The sequence below is a fragment of the Equus asinus genome, chromosome 3, assembly GCF_041296235.1.
Source record: "Equus asinus isolate D_3611 breed Donkey chromosome 3, EquAss-T2T_v2, whole genome shotgun sequence".
NCBI lineage: Eukaryota > Metazoa > Chordata > Mammalia > Perissodactyla > Equidae > Equus > Equus asinus.
In genome coordinates, this window is record NC_091792.1 from 108,992,402 (window position 1) to 109,002,495 (window position 10,094).

Genomic DNA, 10,094 nt, shown 5'->3' on the forward strand with positions numbered 1-10,094 from the left:
AATGGTGTGTTGAGGTCCCCTACTATTATTGTATTGTTGTTGATGTCTTCTTTTAGTTCTATTAAGAGTTGCTTTACAAATTTTGGTGCTCCTGTGTTGGGTGCGTATATATTTATAAGTGTTATGTCTTCTTGGTGGAGAGTCCCTTTTATCATTATATACTGTCCCTGTTTATCTTTCTTTATCTGTTTTGCTTTGAAATCTACCTTGTCTGATATTAGTATAGCTACACCTGCTTTCTTTTGTTCATTATTAGCTTGGAGTATTGTTCTCCATCCCTTCACTCTGAGTCTGTGTTTGTCTTTGGGGCTGAGGAGTGTTTCCTGGAGGCAGCATATTGTTGGATCTTGTTCTTTGATCCATCCTGCCACTCTGTGTCTTTTGATTGGGGAGTTCAATCCATTTACATTTAGAGTGATTATTGAGACGTGGGGGCCTACCACTCCCATTTTGTGTCTTGTTTTCCGGTTTTCTTCAGTTTCCTTTGTTTCTCGTCCCATGGTTTAATCTGTTCTGATGTAGAGCTGCTACTCTCTGTTGTTGTCCTTCTACTTATCTCCTCTGCTCTTGGTTTTGTAGCCCCTTTCCTTTTTTGGATTTTTCAGGAATGAGGGTTTTCCTGAGGATTTCCTGAAGAGGAGGTTTTGTGGCAATGAACTCCCTTAATTTTTGTTTATCTGGGAAGGTTTTTATTTCTCCATCGTATTTGAAGGATATTTTCGCTGGGTAGAGAATTCTCGGCTGTAGATTTTTGTCCTTCAAATTTTTGAATATATCATTCCACTCTCTTCTAGCCTGTAAAGTTTCTGCTGAGAAATCTGCTGATAGCCTGATGGGGGTTCCTTTGTAGGTTAGTTTCTTTTGCCTGGCTGTCCTTAATATTTTCTCCTTGTCGTTGACTTTTGCTAGCTTCACTACTATATGCCGTGGAGTTGGTCTTCTTGCGTTGATAAAGTTTGGAGATCTATTGGCTTCTGTCACCTGAAGATCCATCTCCCTCACCAGATTTGGGAAGTTCTCAGCCATTATTTCTTTGAATAGGTTTTCTGCCCCTTTCTCCTTCTCTTCTCCCTCTGGTATACCTATAATCCTTACGTTGCATCTCCTAATTGTGTCTGATAATTCTCGGAGAGTTTCTTCATTTCTTTTAAGTCTTGCTTCTCTCTCCTCCTCTGCCTGCAACAATTCTATATTGCCATCTTCCAAATTGCTAATTCTTTCCTCCATATTATCGGCCCTACTGTTCAGAGCATCTAGATTTTTCTTAATCTCCTCTATTGTGTTCTTCATTTCCAATATTTCTGTTTGGTTCTTCTTTATCGTATCAAACTCTTTTGTGACATAGCTCCTGAACTCGTTGAGTTGTCGGTCAGAATTCTCTCTTAACTCATTGAGAATCTTAATGATGGCTGTTTTGAAGTCATCGTCATTTAGGTTATATATCTCATTTTCTTTGGGATTGTTTTCTGTGTATTTGTTGCTTTCTTTCTGTTCTGGAGATTTAATGTATTTTTTCATATTGCTTGATGTTGTTGATTTGTGCCTCCGCATGGAGATAGAGTTTAGTTGCTCCTTTCACTTGTTTCAGCTGCTGCGGTGGGAGGAGCAGCTGTTTATATTTCACCAACCAGGAACCCTGTCTGTGGTTGCTACCTGGGCCTGGGCCCCTCTTCGTAGCCACAGTGGCCCTTTGGATTCCCTCCTCTGCCGTGGGGGCCGTCATAGGGGGGCTTCAGGCTGCAGGTGCCTACTGTTGCAGCCCACCTAGATGTGCTCTCTCCTTGGGGTCTGCAACGGTGTTATGGGCTTTTCCAGCGGCCAGGGGTGGGATCACTTATATTTGTCGCTCCGTTGCTGTCGGCACCCACCAAATCTCACTTGTCCTCTATGGGTCGCAGGAGAGCTATTGGCATCTTCTACAGTCTGTGGTTGGTACACCTAGCTATGCTGCTTTTGCCCTGGGGTCTTCCAGCCTTGTGGCTGGCGGCTGGGTGCCTTCTACTGGTGCTGTGCAGAGGCTTTCCCTAAGGCTGCTGTGAGCCTGTAGGGTTTCCCCCTAGGCTACTAAGCTGGGTCTCTGGAACTCTCTCCAGCCCCAGTCCTCTCTGAGATCTCCGGCAATCCCTAGTCCCACGGGGCGGGCAACGGCAGCTGGGGGTCGCCCCGCCCTCTGGGATTCTCTCCGGGCCTCTCCCGGAGCCGTGAATGCTCAGCGTGGCCCCTCTGCTAATGGCAGACAGAGAGTTTTGTCTGCTGCCCGGGTGGAGCTCCGGCGCTTCCCCTCCGGGTCGAAGAACCAGCCTTTGAAAGTTCCCCCCGCCCCGGTCCTCTCCGAGATCTCTGGCAATCCCTAGCCCCACGGGGCGGGCAACGGCAGCTGGGGGTCGCCCCGCCCTCTGGGATTCTCTCCAGGCCTCTCCCGGAGCCGTGAATGTTCAGCGTGGCCCCTCTGCTAACGGCAGACAGAGAGTTTTGTCTGCTGCCTGGCGGAGCTCCGGCGCTTCCCCTCCGGGTCGCCGGACTGGCCTTAGAAAGTTCCCCCCGCCCCGGTCCTCTCCGAGATCTCCGGCAATCCCTAGCCCCACGGGGCGTTCACCTAGATCTTGACCCTGGAATTCTTAATTGTTCTGTTAGCTCCACGATCTCTTCAAAAGAATTTTTAACTACATATTTTATCCATCTTTCCTATTATAATTTACCAAAAGTGTTGGTCTGAATTGCTTAGTCCATCATTACTAGAAATACCAGTCCCATATATTTTTTTAAAAATTAATCTTGATTTTACTACTCACTATCTATGTGACCTTTGACGGGTAACTTAAACTCTCTGAAGTTCAATGCCATCATTTGTAAGGTGGGTGTGACAATATTTATCTCATAGAATTGTTGGAAAATTAATATGAAACAGTATATATAAAAGCATTGGAAGAGACAATATAAGGCTGCTAGTATACCTTCAATAAATGGCAGCTATTGTTTTTGTTGCATTAGTGATGATAATGATTATTAAAATGATGGTGAGGATAGCACTACTTCTGAGTAATGCTGTCTATCACACTGCCCTGATCTTATAACCTAAAAGGGATATAGGGTTAACCTGACAACACGTATTTTAAGTGAAGCAACACAGGCTTCATGTAATGGTTGCTTCCAATTTTTAGATTTGTCCAAGCCATACTTTTAATATTCATTCCTGATTTTTTTTCAGGCTCAGTGGCAAATGATTTTCAATACCCACTTTTTTCAGTTAAAAACAAAACAAACCTGTATTATCTCCACTCTTGTATTTCTCTCATTTTATGATTCATCAAATTTCATAAACATTAACTATAACACTGTAGCAGTTTCATTTGTGGGTACTCTTAGTACCTAGGGATGTAATGCATCTTATGAGAAGACTGAAACTCATTGAGTAGCAATTTGGTCTCTAACAATCTTTTTATTAATGTTGGGTTTCAGTTCACTATGTTACAAGGGTTGGCAAGACATGTCAATCTTCCCTCAATTTTCCTTAGTAGGAAGAGACTATACAATCAAATTGTAATTTCAGCAACAAAAGTACAAATGCACAAGAAAAGGTGTTTTACTCCAGAGGATTTATAAGTAGGCAATCAAGAGTCAGAATACTTGAATTTGATACCTATACATCACTTATTGACTAACAGGCCTATTGACTAGGTTACCCAGGTTCCTTGAGAATATGAAGGTGGATTCCTACTTCTGGATTCATGCATTCTATACACAGGGAATAGGATAGTTCTCATTCTAAGTTAATTAAATGACATCTTGGTCAGGAAAATGTCCGATGACTTTGATAAATACGAAACAATTCCCTAGAGCTGAATCATGATGGACTTTATTGATAAAATTGAGATTCTGAATTTGCTATTTTGAGAGGCAGGTCCTGTTAGAAATGAGCTTATCACGGAACAGTATAATTAAAAAGTCCTCTGTTAGCTCACCAGCCAAGCTAACCCAAATTTTGTTGCAAATGCAAAAGAAAATAGTACTAATAAGAACCAAATACTATGTAGGAATAAACAAGCAATAGAAAGAAGGCAGAAGAGATGTTTGCTTCCTTTTTCATGTCATAAGAATTGGACAACCTATAAGTGCTTATTTAGAAATTGGAATGTATGGAAAATTAGTATAAGACACAAACTCTATACTTCGGAAACTTCTAGCCAACTTTGGGAAACAAGTATAGCACAAATAGAACAAAAAATAATAATTATTTTTATGAGGTAAGTGAAATTTTGTCACAGAAAATAACAAAATTATTGTGGGCCAGAGATATTGCAGAAGGTTCAGTAGGAAGGCTAAAGGTGGGTTTGAAGGATTTTGAGGAATTTGAAAAGAAATGGATCTAGATGCAAATGCCATGATAAAGCTTTTCGGGAAAATATAAGCCCAGGAAGAGGAAGTGCTGTCATGGGGTGAATAATTCAAGTTGCTGCAGAGCATTTGAATAATTCTCATTCAAGCTGACATTGAGGCTTCATGGTTAAATTGAAACTGGCACATGCAGTCTGTGGGAGTGTCCTTGGAACAAATGCACACTCTATAACTCATTCATTTAAAGAATGATGATTCAACAAGACCATAAATATAATGCGACATTTGTGCTTTTCCTTTATTACTGACAGGACTTTCATAGTTATAGGGCCAAGAGGAGAAAAATGGCATAAGTATTGAAACTTTGCGCTTCATTCAAGAAGGAAGAAAGGCTCATTCTGTTTCAGCAGGAACATTGTCCATCCATGGAAAGTTGCAGAACCACACCAGTCCACAGTTGTTATTTCCGATATTAGAAGCAAATCAAAAGAAAGAAGAGATGCATACAAGATGACTGATATCTAATATAAATAATTTACATATATCAGTTTCAAATCTTTGTCATTTAAAAAAGATAAATTAACTGTAAATATCACATAACATCTGTATTATTTACAGATAATATTTCTATTAGCTGTTTCCACAGATAAATTCCTGAATCTCAGTGAGTTGGTAAAATGAAAGTTTATTTCAAGTTTCTGCAAAATCCAAAATGTGGTATACTTGAAGGGTAGGTTGCAATCCTTATAATGGTGTGTATGTCAGTTTTGGCAACTTGAATTTTTTTCAAGGAATTTGTTGACTTCATATAAATTTTTAAATTTATTTGCAATAAATAGTTATCTCTTAACTTGTTTTATAAGACCAATGTAACTTTGATTACAAAACTTAACAATGACATTAAAGGACAGGAAAATTATGTCATTCTCTCTTAGAAGCATGGATGCAAAAACCTTGAACAAAATAGCTTGTGAAACCCCGTGATATATAAAATATATATTAAATTGCAATCAAGTTGAGATTATTTCAGAAATACAAAATTGGTTTAACATTTAAATATCAATCAATGTAATTCACAGCACTGATCAAATAAAGGTAGAAAAAATATGATTATCTCAATAAATGCAGAAAAAAAGCCTTTGATCATATTGAGAATCCATCTGTTATAAAACAGAACTTCCTAATTTGATAAAGAGACAGCAAATACCCCATTTAATTGTGAAGTACTGAAAGCTTTTCCCTGAAATTGGGAATGTAAGAAGGTTGCCAGCTATCACCGTTCTATTGAACAGTGTACTAGAGTTCTATGACATAGGGCAAAATAATAGGGAAAAATAATCAATCAATCAGTCAGCCAATCAAACAAAACAAAATAAATAATATAAGCAATGGAAAGAAAGTAATAATCATGCTCTTATTTGCAAATGGTGTGATAAGGTAGGTGTATTCTAAAAATCCAACAGAATATCCAAATAAGAAAAATAAACTTAATAAATGAATCAAACAAGTTTTCTCAACACAAGTTCAATATACAAAAGTCACTTGTATCTCTATATGCCAGCAACAAATACAACGTTAAAGAATAAGCATTTACAATAGGATAAAATAAATTAAATACATAAGACTGAATCTAGGAAAACACGTACAAGACTTCTACTCAGATACTTATAAAACACTATTGAAAGAATTAAAGAAAATCTAAATAAATGGAGAATGTACCAAGTTCATGGATTGGAAACCTCAAAATTTGAAGTAAATTTTCCTCCAATTGATCTATAGATAGATCAATGCTATTTCAACAAAATTCTAGAAATTTCTTTTTAGAAATTGATCAGATGATGTTAAAATTTATAAGGAAATGAAATGGACTAAAAATATCCAAGACAACTTCGAAAAAGGAAAAAAATATGGATTTACACACAAGATATCAAGACGTTCTATAACTTCAGTAATTAAAGCAATGTGATATGGCACAGTAATAGAAAAACAAGTCAAAGAAACAATCAAAAGTGCCGTAGGCCTACATTTTATTTATACTTGATTTATAACAGAGATGGCACCGTGGCGCATTGGATAAAGGATTGTGTGTGTACATTTTCAATAAGATATGCAGGGTCAATTAATAGTCATACAGAAAAAGTAAATGAATCTTTACTCCTACTGCATAATGTACACAAAAATGAATTCCATATGAATTGTTCATCTAAGTGCAAATGGTAACACATTAAAGTTTCTAGAAGAAAATAATGGGAGAACATCTTTATGAAAGGCAAAGAATTTTTCAACAGACTACATACACATACATATGAGATACTAACCTTAAAAGGAAATATTGATAAATTTTAAAGTAAAAGTCACCAATAATGAGTTGCACCTGTAGTAATGACAAAGTATCTTTCATCGAGCCTTCCTAGTGTTAATTTTTATAAACTTTAGAAAAAATAGAAAAACCAATCACATGAAGGCAGTGGGTAATGACAAAAGCCCAGCAAAACCTGGAGGAGAGTCAATCCATGAAAGAAAAGAACTATATTGAGTGAGATTCACACACACATGGTTTTTTGCCAGAGGGCATTGGCCAGTCCAGGTGGCATAGGACAGCTGAAAAATCAAACAGAAAGCCACAGCCTTACTGGCTTTAGCGGTCCAAACACAAAGATTGGGGCTGCAGCATGGCTGAAAAGTGAACAAATTCAGAAGTGGTACAATGTTAGCTCTAAGTAGGCTATGATAAGGATGCATATTTTTAGTTTCTAGGGTAATCATTAAAAAAGTAATGAAGAAAGGAAAATCAAGACATTGACTGTTAAATTAAGTTCTCAAAATAATACAAATAAAACATAGAAACATGAAAGCAGGTGAGGGGAAAATGTAATTACAATTTTTTTAAATGATCTATAAAAAAGTCAGGATGGGAAAAAAATACACAGCTTTGCTCTCAAAAAGCCCTCTACCTTAAAGGGGAAAAGGCAGGAGTGTGGAAAGAGGCCAGGAGTATTTAGAAAATTAGAAATAAATTACCAAATCACTTCAATTTTATTTAAACCTTTTTCTAAAAGTGAGATAATTAGAGCAGGTCTTTCAAAAACAAAAGGAAGTCTGGATTTCTTTAGATTCGGGGGGAAAAAGAACAAGAAAAAACTTGATGTTTATAATGAAAACTAACAGATGTATTTTATGAACTAGTGTTTCTTATCTAACTCAATGTGTCTGTATGTATGTGGGTTCTACTTTTTTAACTCTGAAATTGTCTCAAAAGGGGTAAGCTTTTGGTATTAATATAAGCATAGGGATTAAAGATTATACATTCAGATTCCTAATGACAGTTCACATAACAAAACCATTCTTTTTTACATTAGAGCAGGGGGAAAATAATAGATGGAATGTGTAACTTATGATATAGGGGAGTCATGTTCTAAGTTAAATTCATCTCAACCTGGTTATTTGATAGGCAGCTTCTCTATTTATTTACTTGTGTTAACTAATATTCTGTATCTTTAACTTGTTTTAGCACAAAAAGAAATGGTTTATAACCAGAACTGAATAACAGCAACAAAACATGAATGTAAAAAAATAAAACTTTAAATTTAAGATGAAAATACAGGAAAATTCTTTGAAGAAATCAACGTGGGAAAGATTTCTTAGCATTTTATAGTTCATAGTATGATAGATTAGACTAGCAAGCATTTTAAAAATGCCTTATGTATGAAGACTCCATTAAATAATGAAATGTCAAGTTGCACCCTGAGAATAGATGATTATTAAATAGATGAGCATAATTGGTTAATATCCAGCATATATATTGAAACGATGATGAAATGATGACGTGATGTCTCTTTTTTAGTCTGTTAATGTGGTGTTTGCGTTAGTTGATTTAAAATGTTGAACCAGTCTTGCATACCTGGGATAAATCCCTACTTGGTTAGGGTGTATAATTCTTTTTATAATTTTTGGATTCAATTTGCTAATATTTTGTTGCAGACTTTTGCATCTACACTGATGAGAGATATTGGCCTGTAATTTTCTTTTCTTATAAAGTCTATGTCTGGTTTTGGTTTTAGGATAATGCTGGCCTTATAGAATGAGTTAGGAAGTATGTTCTCTGCTTCTAGCCTCTGAAAGGAGAGTGTAGAAAATTGGTATAATTTCTTCCTTAAATGTTGGGTATAATTCACCAGTTTTTAGTTATTATGAGATTTTTATTACTAATTTGATTTCTTTAATAGATATAGGCTTATTCATATTATCTATTTCTTATTGTGTAAATTTTGGCAGATTATGTTTTTCAGGGAATAGGTCCATTTCATCTAGATTATGAAGTTTTCAGGAATAGACTTGTTCACACTGTTCCTTTATTATCCTTTTAATGTCCGTAGGACTTGTAGTGATGGTCCCTCTTTCATTTTTGATGTTAGTAATTTGTATCCTCTCTTTTTTTCTTAGTTAGCCTGGCTAGAGGCTTATTGATCTTTTCAAAGAACCATCTTTTGGTTTAATTGATTTTCTCCATTTATTTCCTGTTTTCAATTTCGTTTAATTCTGCTCTACTTATATTATTTCTTTTCCTCTGCTTACTTTGGATTTAATTTGTTCTCCCTTTCTAATTTCCTAAGTTGGAAACGTAAATTATTGATTTGAGAACTGTCTTCTTTTTGTAATACGCATTCAGTGCTATAACTTTCCCTCTAAACACTGCTTTCACTGCATCCCACACATTTTGATAAGTTCTGGTTTCATTTTCATTTAGTTCAAAATGTGTTTAAATTTCTCTTGAGATTTCTCTTTGACTCATGTGTTATGTAGAAGTATATTGTTTAATCTCCACATAATTTGGGATTTCCAGTTATTTTTCTGTTATCGATTTCTGGGTTAATTCCATTGTGATCTAAGAGGAGACATTGTATGATAGTTATTCTTTTAAATTTGTTAAGGTGTGTTTTATGGCCCAGAATGTGGTATATCTTGGTAAATATTCCACGTGATCTTGAAAGGAATATGTATTTTGCTGTTGTTAGATGAAGTAGTCTATAGATGTCAAGTATATCCAGTTGATTGATGGTGTTGAGTTCAACTCATATCCTGACTGATTTTCTGCCTGCTGGATCTGTCCATTTCTGATAGAGGGGTGTTGAAGTCTCCAGCTATGATAATGGATTTATCTATTTCTCCTGGTAGTTCTATCAGTTTTTGCTTCAGGTAGTTTGACACGCTGTTGTTAGGTGCATACATATTAAGGATTGTTATGCCCCATCAAAAGCATTCTTCATTTCTATGTGTTTTTTATTTCTAGCATTTCTTTTTGGTTCTTTCATGGGACTTCCATCTCTCTGCTTACATTTCCCATCTGTTCTTGCATGCTATTTTATCCATTAGAGTTCTTGCATGCTAATTTATCCATTAGAGCCCTTAGCATATTAATCATAATTGTTTAAAATTCCTGGTCTGATAATTTCAACATCCTTGCTATGTCTGGTTCTGATGCTTGCTCTCTTTTCTGCCTTTGTAATTTTTGTATGCCTTGTAATTTTTTCTTGATAGCTGGATGTGATGTACCCGGTAAAAGAAACTGCTATAAACAGACTTTTAATAATGTGGTGGTAAGGTGTAGTGGGGAGGGGACACATTCTATAGTTCTGTGATTAGGTCTACTTCTAGTGAGCCTATGTACCTCTGGACAGTGAACTTCACAAGTGTTTCCCAGTTTCCTCCCCTGCTTTTAGGTGGGATAGGCTGGTAGAATGATCTGAAGTTGGATATTT